This window comes from Lepisosteus oculatus, chromosome 1, assembly GCF_040954835.1.
Source record: "Lepisosteus oculatus isolate fLepOcu1 chromosome 1, fLepOcu1.hap2, whole genome shotgun sequence".
Lineage (NCBI taxonomy): Eukaryota > Metazoa > Chordata > Actinopteri > Semionotiformes > Lepisosteidae > Lepisosteus > Lepisosteus oculatus.
The window spans coordinates 10642434-10653151 of NC_090696.1; the positions used below are offsets into that span (position 1 = coordinate 10642434).

The window sequence follows — 10718 nt, forward strand, 5'->3', positions numbered from 1 at the left end:
AGAAATACATTTAAAGAACAGGCCAATAAGAGTGTACACACACTTGAAATTCATTTTGACATATTTATTCTAACAAAAGAACCCTAATGAGAAAAAAAATCTTAACATACAGAACACAAAAATGTGGTATTAATACTTACTACAATCTTCCCTTTATGTTAGCAAAATAATTATGGTAACAATGTCTAATGATTGTCAAGTAACAGTGCCAGAAGAGTGACCACAGGTTAACCAGAAGAGTGGTGCTCAATCTCTATCCTAGAGGCAGCCATGATGCCTTTTAATTCTTAGCAGAGCTGTTACAAAACTTTTTTTTAAACAATTAAAAAGCCTCAGATTAACTGAATGTGTAAGCAAAGCATTCTTCATTTACCTAAAAATATTCAAAACATTTAATAAAGCAACATTAAAAAACATTGATTGATTTGGGAGAAATACAAAAAAAAATGCCTTGGGGTTTGCAAGTATAGGGACTTCAACCCCAACAATTATGGTTTTTTTAAAATCTTTTCAAATCTAATTAAAACATCTGTATCCTAACAAGCAGAAGGCTAACACAATAAAAACGACTCATCCAAAAAGCCAAAAGTACAGAATTAACAGCTCTAGCTGTAAACTCCATCCCCTATGTCCTTCAATTAAACTTTGATACGAGTTACAGTACATGTTGTAGGAGGGGGATGAATTGCTGAAGTGTGCTCACACTGCCCTCTAATATAAAAAAAAAGTAATGGGTCCCACAGTTTCCCAAAAACTTCCTGTCTAAGAGACAAAGAAGATCTCACCCAACATCTGCTGAACTCTTCATCCTGCACGTCGTACCACTGGTCCTGGACACACTACCAAGAGACACACTACAGGAACAGCAAGAAGTGTCCATTCTCATCCTACCATTTATACAGACAATTTTATCATTCTTTATAAAGCATGTTTATACCCCATGGAGGTGGTGGCTGAGAGGAGAATGCTGACCAAGCTCACAGCCATCATGAACAACACCTCTCATCCGCTTCATGGGACTGTACTGGGCAGCGGAGCACATTTAGCAATAGACTGCTCCAGCTATGGTGTTCAAGGGGACGTTTCCGCAGGTCTTTCCTCCATGCGGCTGTCAGGGTGTATATCACATTTTGCACACACCTATGTATTTATTTATTTTTATTTATCTTGTTTGTCTTTTGTTTTATAACTATTCTGATGTCTGTTTTGCTTGTCTTGGGCTGGACTGCTGTAACACATCAATTTCCCTACGGGATTAATAAAGTATGATCTATCTATCTATGTTTAGAGACTTTTGAATACTAACACAGCAGATCACGATACTGAATTAATGGTTCTTTTCTGTATTTGCCTATCTAGTGGTAGATAGATAGACAAATGTTATTAGCTAGAATACTGATGACTACATTTACTAAAACTTCAATTAAAATCATTTTATTTCCATGTAAATGCTATATGAAGTACAGAATGAATGTAATGGCTACTTTCATTACTACTTTAAAGTAGAGTACATGTGCTCCTCAGTAAACTGATACATTGCAAGGTACCACACACACCTATTCAACTGCTCGGGGCTCCACAATGACATTAAATTAATTTTTTACATCTTCATGAAATATGCAAACATTGCCATTCCACAACTACTACGGTGCTTACATTTGGTCTTAAAGAAAATCATACCAAAAGACAAATTGTTTTGGTAAGCAAGACAATCGTCATTTAATGGACACAGAGTACAGTATTTACACAAACCCAGGTGCACACTAATAACATATTGTACACTGCTTACAACTTTAAAGGCAGCCGTATCTCCACGACACAAATATCGCTGCTGAAAATGCACATTGATCAATCAACTAAAGACAGCCTCTGGTTTTTAAAAAATGTCATCTCTCACAAGAACATTGCTCTTTTGCAGCTGAGACAGTATGCCTGCAGATTATTTCCTGTACCTGTACCTTTCCTATCATAGCTTCCCTGGATGTCACCAAAACGGTAACCAAATTCCTCACCTGTCCTGTCCTCGGTTTTGATTCCGATTTTTTTTTGCATTTCTGTGTGTGTACCGATTACAAAACTAATGTAAAAATATTACATTCCAGCTTCACATGAATAAATATATTGAGACATCGCCTTGTCAGCTACCAGAACATGATTTTTTCCTACTCTAGTACAACTTTCCTCTTTGACAAGAGTCAATGCGAACTCTGAACTGTGCTGTACAGCGAGCTGTTGTCTCATTCACTATTTATACTCTAGGATTGGCACTGCAGAGCTCTTATGTGTCCTTCTATGGTGCTTCCCAGCTCATTTTCAGTCTCTCTCTGTGCTGGAAAAGGACGTGTTCTGGCATATCAAGGGTTAACTCCCTGACTCAGATGGTGAGCATTTCCCCTCTGCAATGCTGCTCCAGCCTGCTCATCTGTACTGACAAGTCCCTCCTCACCTGGAGCTCCAGGGCAGACAGACGTCAAAATCCATAAGTGTGTTGAAATACCTCTAAGAAGTTATAAAAAGGAAATACCAAGTTCCCTCAGGGGTAAAAATAATCTAATTCTTTACAGGTATTTTTTTCCATCCCCCCGTTTGCAAAAAAAAAGTTTGAATCAGACAAATATTTCCTTCTTTACAGATCACAAAACCGTGCACTTCTTTGAGCAAAGTGGATGTTACAGTTTATAAACACACCCTGTATGCTCTCTATAACAAAAATTGAGAAAAACCTCAGTTTTACTCTAGAATACATGCATCACCAGATACTAGAATGGCGAATATAAAATATCTTCTTCATGCTGCGAGTTCAAAGTTGCACTGGACTATCTGCATGACGCATCATTTTCTATAATCTGAAGTTACAAGAACATTGTACTATAGCAATTGTTATACAAATACACAGTATTAATAACGGAAATTAAAACCTACATTCGGAATCAAAATTGGAGGTCACGAATTCCCTTTTCAGAATCACAGTACAATAACACTCTACAAGATACCCAAGGTACAGAACTGGGTGATTTAAAACTGAAAATGAGTATTGAAAACTAAAGGAACGAGGGCACACAACAAACTTCAAGTGATTGGATATGCCAAAGTTAGACACCTTTAGTCCAGTGAAGTGAATATAAGGTCAAAACTAAGGACAGATTAAGTATGATAAAAGAGCATGTAAACAGACAGCCGGAACTGTAAATGTTACCATCTGAACACTGCCTGTTGCAGGGAAGCTTAAGGGTGAAGGATTTCATGGAAACACTCTTACACAAGCGAACAATTACAAAGCCACTTCCACCACTAAGTATTGACTCATACTTATCCGATCAACATACAGTTTGGGATTTTTCTCCTGCAGTTTTTGCCGACATCTAACTCCTTTCCCCTCCTAAAATGGGGGGCTTGAGCATTCAAGTAGCGATACAAAATATGAACTTTCACTTTAAAAAAAAAGGGGACATCCACACAAGTGAGTGAACGGTGGCGCAAGGCTCCATCAGGCTAGATCTTCAGAAAACAACTTGCACCTTTTGCTTTATTATTTTAGGTTACAGGAGAACAGGCTGTTTATAGCAATCGCTTTAACTTTACTAATTGCATGGCTTTAAAGGCTTACTAACTGCACTCTTTTACAACACAGAGCAGAAATGTCGGCGTCATATTACAATGTCAGACTGCAACATCCTGCGAAGGCTCAGATGCAATGTGACAATAAGAGTGTTAAAAACAGCATTACTCCTCGGAATTACTACCATTTTCTATGATTTTACTACCATTACTGAAATGCTGTCTATTACTGAGTAATTTTAGCTCACTTGCTATTGTTGAGACAAAAGTAAGACGGCAGGGCCTTGAGGGGCTCCACCAGCAAAGGTGCTTGCTCGAGTACAGCCCAGGTATCACGGGTTCGAGCCCAGGTCACGTCACCAGCCCACTGTGACTAACCCAGCTGAAGCGCACAGCTTGCTGAAGGCCGCCAAGGTCTGTTGGGGAAGTCAGACTGGACCCCCACAGCCTCCCGCTCGCCAGCGGGCAGGGGGTGCGTCTCTCCTCTTCTCTGCTCTACACGTCCAGTATGGGGCTACGTGTCCCATAATGTCTTTGAAGAGGAAAGGCAGGCTCGCACGTAGACGGGCCCTGCCTACACTTTCTCATTCTCTCCAGTGTGCCGTTTTTTTAATGAGGAGTTCTTCATGTTTCATTTCTTCCTGTACCCACAATGACTGTACTCCTACACCACTACATACACAACAACTGAATATAAGCTGAAATTGTACTTAAAACTGTACTAGTTATTAATTGCTGTATTACTTTTGCACTGTTTTTGTCCTATTTGTATACTTTTCTTTGTGTATTTGGACAGTTTTTGACAATTTTGCACTGCCACCATACTGTGGTTTACACTATTATTGTATTTCTGTCTATTGTCTTTTCTGCTGTTCTATTTATATTCTGCACCTGAGAGACTAATGAGAAACACTTTTCACTATACTATGCACCAGTGTAAGTATAATGACAAATAAAGTTGAATTGAATTGAATGTTTGTATGGCACTTAGTATTTTATTTGTTTTTTGTAATAACCACGCATTATGAAACATCTTTCTGTGGTCCAATACTTTGGCAAATATTTATCATTTGATGGTTATAGCAGAAACTTCAATATAGCCTCAGAATATCTAAATAAAATGATTAGAAATATATGACAGTGAAATTGGGACTCTCGATGACAGTAAAACATCCTGCTGTTATCAGAGAGGTTTTTAATCCTGGCCACTCAGATGTTATATGCTGTTTTCTGGATACACCGGAACAGCAGAAGACCAAAATTACTGTGACGAATGTTCATCAAGGTCACACTTCAAAGGGACAAACTCAAGTTCTTCTTAGCCGATTAAAAAATTGTATATTCACATATTTAATATTTCTATTTTATTGTAACGTAACTGGACATTTTAGGCCTAGCTCCATGTTGAAAGTCATGACCGATAGAGGCTTGGGGGCTGCATGTCTGACTAAGCGCGACACTCAACGCTCCTTTCCCTCATCAAAGGCGAGGACGGTAGGTTGGCTAATGAGCTGCATGGATAACTGGTTCCAAGCAAGGAAGTTCTGTGCCAAAAAATGGCAGACCTCAGAGCTCAGCTAAATCCAGAAAAAAGTGCAGGTATCTGTTCAAGTCAGGTCATTTTGAGAAATGTCAGATATTTAGATCAATAATGTAATCACCATCTCGTTAGTCTGAAAAACAGCTGCAAATCAATATAATTTGTATTATTACAGACTGCAGTAAACCGGGTGATTCTCTTAACTCTTTCAGATTGTGTCGATTCAGAGGTTGAATCCAGCTGATATCCACCTCCTCCGGGGGTCAAAGGAGATGATGTCTCTTATCAGTGGACTGTTCTAAAGTCCAGGATCTGCCAGCAAATGGGAGTGAGCAGCTTTCCTGGCCTGAGTTACTTAAAGTGCACAGGGATCAGTGCTTCTCCTTTCTTAACCCAATGGTTCTCATCCTGCATCTGCTCATCTCCACAGCTCAGTGTGAACAAGGCTATATAATGAAGTCAAAAGAGATTGGTTACCAAGTTGGATGAGAAGCTCTCAGAGTTGTTCATGTTTAACTTGTACCAACAAAGATACAGTCCAGGCCTACTATAGCATCACTGCCTCGCAGCACTGGGGCCCTGGGTTCAAATCCAAACCTGGGCTACCATCTGGGATAAATCTCCCCATCTCCATGGTTGTTATGGATTCCTCCCACAGTCCAAAAACATACTGGCATTTTAATTGGCTTTTGGGAAAATTGGCCCTGGTTTGGTGCCTGGATACTTGCGTCTATGTCTGCCCTGGGATGGACCCTGCTTCCCAGCAACCCCAGACTGGAAGAGGTCAAAAACTGGATGGATGGAGTCAGAATACTGATGCAGTTTAGACTTTTTTGGGGGGTTTCATAACTGAATACGTCAAACACAAGAGACAAGACAAGCATGCACCCTCAGTGAAAAACGGCTTAGTTCAACCTAGATCCAAGTGGCTCCATCAACAAGTCAAAATGGTTATTCACCTAAACAAAATTATTTAAACCCTGAATTTTGTGATTGCCTCCTCTTTAAACAGGCACAGACTCAGTTACCATACACACTAGTGTTGCCTGTTTTTTGTTCTAAGCCAAGTAATCCTCGTTCTACTCCCCACCTCACAATCTTCACTCCTCTAATTCTGGTCTCCTGTCTGTCCCCCAAGCCCGTCTACACTCTGTGGGTGACGGGGCTTCTACTACTGCACCCTAGAGCTCTGGAGCTCTGTCCCTACAGAAACCTTCTTTTTTAGAAGGGCTTTTATTTAACTGGGTCTTTGCCTCTTGGCTTTTCTACTACTACTTAGGGTATTCCATACCCTCTTCTGCTATCTCCTCTCAGGGACTTCTTCTGTTGTTGTTCTGTAACGCGCTTTGAGAAGACACTTTTAAATGTGTTACATAAAAATTAGGTTTATTACTAATATTTAATATAATCAATTATCCAACGTATCTTCTTGTATATCACACAGGCTCTGTATATTTATTAACAGAATTTCTAGCTGACTACTCAAAGCATTCACTTTATTATCCAGTTACCGATAAAACACCTTAGAGCCTGACTTGAAGTGTTATAATTATGAGGTTAAACAATTAGACCAACTGTGTAAGTGAGAGCTTGGGTGGAAAAAAACAGAAGACACTGAGCCCTTGAAGAAAGAAAGCTTTAAAAGCTGTCTCAGCAGAGCCATTATTGTGTTATTAGTGTAACAGTCATTTTATTTGAACAACCTCCAGCCAGACCAAATTGTCTCGAGACAATGGCATTGTTTCCCCCCATCAAAAACATTAAATGTGCAAGCTATTGAAAGATTGTTGGATGCAATCGGGTTATCTGAGCAGATGTACTGTAGAAGGCACACTTTTTATCATGGTGGAAAATGACTGGCAACACACCCTTAAAGAACTCAACGGTGATCTGCTTTCAAAGACTGAAATTGTTTTGTTTTACATCTTTTGAATACCAAAGCTACACAAACTACATTCCTTACAAGCAGTAAGCACTTTTCTTTTGACTAAGCTTCTTTATTGTGAAACAGCTTTAAGCAGGATTACTGAAACCAGCAAAATAACATGGAAATGCTTACAAACATCATATTGTAAAATTGCAAGCATAAGATGATACGAAGATCTTATCTCGGATCTGCTCCTATAGACAGGCCTGAAGATTCTTATAAAAATGTTCTATGTTCAGTTTCTAACTGCTACTCTAAAGATACAGGGTCTCTTTGAAATTCAGTACTTTAACCATTTGATTCCCACTTCTTTCACACTCAACATGACATTCGTTAGCTACTTATTTTTAACAGAGGACCATTCTAAAGTGCCATTGTATAATAATCATCCTTGATAAGTGTTGTGTGTATTCCTTTGCTGCCATTTCCTTTTACAAACGTGTTGGTCACTTTTCACACAGCCTTTAAAGATTAGTTATTTTCCAACCTAGGCTCATGTGCTGCTGTGAGCTACAAACCAGAACGGCCACATCGATGGCAGAGCTGATGAACACGATCACTGTGGGTATGTACAACACAACTCGCTTGATGCTTCCCCAAGAGCACACCTTTGTGTATTCCTGGAAGATTTTGTTTTTTTGTCTCAGAGTACCTCTTAATAAAGCCACTGAAGGCGCCATAAAATCTCAGATGTTTCCAGATGCTTTATAGAAGGATAGAGGCATTTATTCTTTTTTACGATCAAGTTATTTGCTGAAAAAGAAAATGAAAACAGACTCACTAGGGACTACACAGCAGAAGATCATACACAGAGTTAATTAATTAAACAAATCTGAAATGACTGTGAACTATTAAGTCACTGAAACGGTACAGCAGAGACCAGATCATGAATACACAAGTCCGCACCATTCAGTCTGACAACTGACCGCTCGTGATTAAGTAGTCCCCAAAACACAACTGGCCAGCAATGTAATATGCCCACAACGGACCAAACCCAGAGCAAAAAGAAATTTCTTTCCAGCCGCTCAACTCACCATTGATGTTTTTCATTGCACTGCATTAAAACCATTCAGTGAATGAGCATTACGAAGATATAAAGGGGGACTGGGTCTCAAGCCACACTCTAATAAATGAAGCTTTTAGAACCAGGGCTTGAGCAGAATGGTGCTCAGTGGAATGGTGCTGGGGGAGGGTCGACGTAATTGATGCAATTATCAGTCCTGTTGGGAGCCTGAAGTCCAGTGGACAGGTCCTTACATGCATATGCATCTTTATACGTGGGATTCTACCAGGATACTTTGTTTTTTAAGGAGAACATCTATCCTTTTATCTAAATGCTTCTTCCAATTCGGAGTCACGGGTGAGCTGGAGCCTATACCAACAAACAACAGGCGCAAGGCAGGAAACACCCTGGACAGGATAACAGCCCATCACAGGGCACACATATACCCCAGGGCCAATTTTCCCAGAAGCCAATTAACCTCCCAGCCTGTGTTTGGACTGTGGGATGAAACCCATGGAGGAAACCCACGCAAACCCAGGGAGACCATGCAAACTCCATGCAGATAGCAACCCAGGCCCAGAACTGAACCCAGGTCCCCAGCACTGTGAGGGATCAACGCTTACCACTGCACCACTATGACACCCTCAAGGGAAAAAATGGCCTTCCATTTCTTGTAACATGGGCTATGCATTTATGCCCCCTTAATGTGAGTCCAAGGAATATGGAAGGATATAAATTAGCCCTTCTTCACCACTGTGTGAATGGCATACTGATACAAAAGAATGGCCATTTTTATTGTTTAAAATTATATTAAAATTGACTATCATCACCAAAGCATTTGAGGTTCTCACATCATGCTGTTCCACAGAAATATTCAAAAACAAGCCCCCCAAAATAAGAAATAAATTTACTTCAAGAAACCCAACAAGCCACATGGGTTGAACTCACCCAGGACAAGATACAACAGAAAGAAATGGATCGTGTTGATTGACTCCATAATAAATTAATCCTGACTTCACCACAGTAGCATATGCACTGTGAAAGCACTTCAAACTACTTCACCTATATACAAGTTACAACAAGGAGAAATCTGTGAAAACTGGCTGACCACCTTCGTATTATTAGATTGCCATTAAAAGCTCTGTCTCACACACCATATACTGCTATTTTACATTACACACTGTAACTCTCATTACAGTACCTGTAGAATTACCTCCAATAAATTAATCATAATAGTCCAAAATATCAGGTCTAGATTATGTAAATAAAATGGAACCCATGTTAACTTAAGATTCCTGGTCTTAACCAAAAACTGCAATTTCTTTTGGATATGAAATGTCCTTGAACTCTGTAAATGTGCTCTCATGTGTCTGGACTGGAAACAATGAAGTGCAATTTTCATTTGAATAGCTTACCAAACCCAACTGACACTTGAGAGATTTAAACAAAAGTCCTGCAGTTGCAGGAAGAGTACCTGGATGAAAGTGTGCTTGGTTCGCTGATAGTTTCATACATAGAATGCTTGTCAAAGTATATTTGAGATACCAACAAAGAAAAACATCTTAAATAAAAAAAATATTTTGTAGCACACAAGGTATTTTGCAATAATGTGTAAACGATTAAAAACCACAATTTGTGACTTTCTAAAGTTCAGACATAAATAGATGTGGGTTATAAAATGAGATAAATGTCCTGTTTAGAATTATCTGGCACTTTGATAAAGGAAGTTAAAACGCTAACTCAAGTCCTTTACACGGTTACTAAAGTTACATGTTCTTATATTGACAGGAATTTGTCAGGACTGAAATAACACCCCGTCACAGAGGATACCCTCCAAAGGATAGCAACCTGTGGATCATTTTATATTATTTAGTTGGGGTTTTTTTTGACACTGCACAGTTTTACAGTGCCCCGGATCAAGAAAGAATATGTCACTAAAAAGATCCGATACAGATGCAGGAAGCCTCTACTATACGTACTGAAACTACATCACTTACAGATTGCTCGTGTAGTCAATGTGTGCAGGGAAACGTTTTCACTTATTTCATGATCACTAATTCCACGTTAAAAACATAGAAAAGTAGCAGATCTATAACATCCACAACAAAAAAACAGGCTAAAAACCTTGTTACCTATAACTGCAACCTGTGCGGTGCGTGTCTATTGAGTCAGCCCAAAGACAAAACAAATGAATACACGTATAAATCAGAGATTACTTACGGTAATAAACAGCTCATTTTGCTTAATTATTGCACTTTCATTTTAGCAGCTGTGGTTAGTTGGCTGGCACAGCCACCATAACATTGCTGGATATCAAGTGCAGGCCGCACCCCAATCTCTGCTTTTTTAACGCGGCTCTGAGCTGATCCTTAACGAGTCGAAATAACAAAACACACACACGAGACCCACCTCGTACACCGCAATATCCTGCATCTCATCTTCCCCAATAACTCTCCAAAGGGGCGTCCAACGTCTTCGCCGTTCAGGTAAGAAACATCTACATCCCCCCCCAAAAAAAACAAGCAACTCTTCTGAGCCACTATTTACATCCTTGTCTTCCAGTGACCTGCCGTAGGCACCAGACCTGGAACACCCCAGCCAATCGGAGGGCGAGGCTTAGACAAGTGACCAATAGAGAATGAGACAGTTTCCCATAAATGGAGCGACACAGATTCTATCCAATCACAAAA

At 39.7% G+C, this 10718-nt stretch overlaps 1 protein-coding gene across 8 annotated transcripts in view; it reads right to left on the bottom strand.

Moving 5' to 3' along the window:
* kiaa1109 (KIAA1109 ortholog) overlaps nucleotides 1-10584 on the bottom strand; it is a 116800-nt gene extending 106216 nt beyond the window's left edge. For all 8 annotated transcript variants that reach the window (XM_069193468.1, XM_069193705.1, XM_069193653.1 and 5 more), the window contains exon 1: nucleotides 10438-10584. The gene's annotated coding sequence lies outside the window, so the exon portion shown is untranslated. The remainder of the gene's footprint in view (nucleotides 1-10437) is intronic.
* Between the last annotated feature and the right edge of the window lie 134 nt (nucleotides 10585-10718).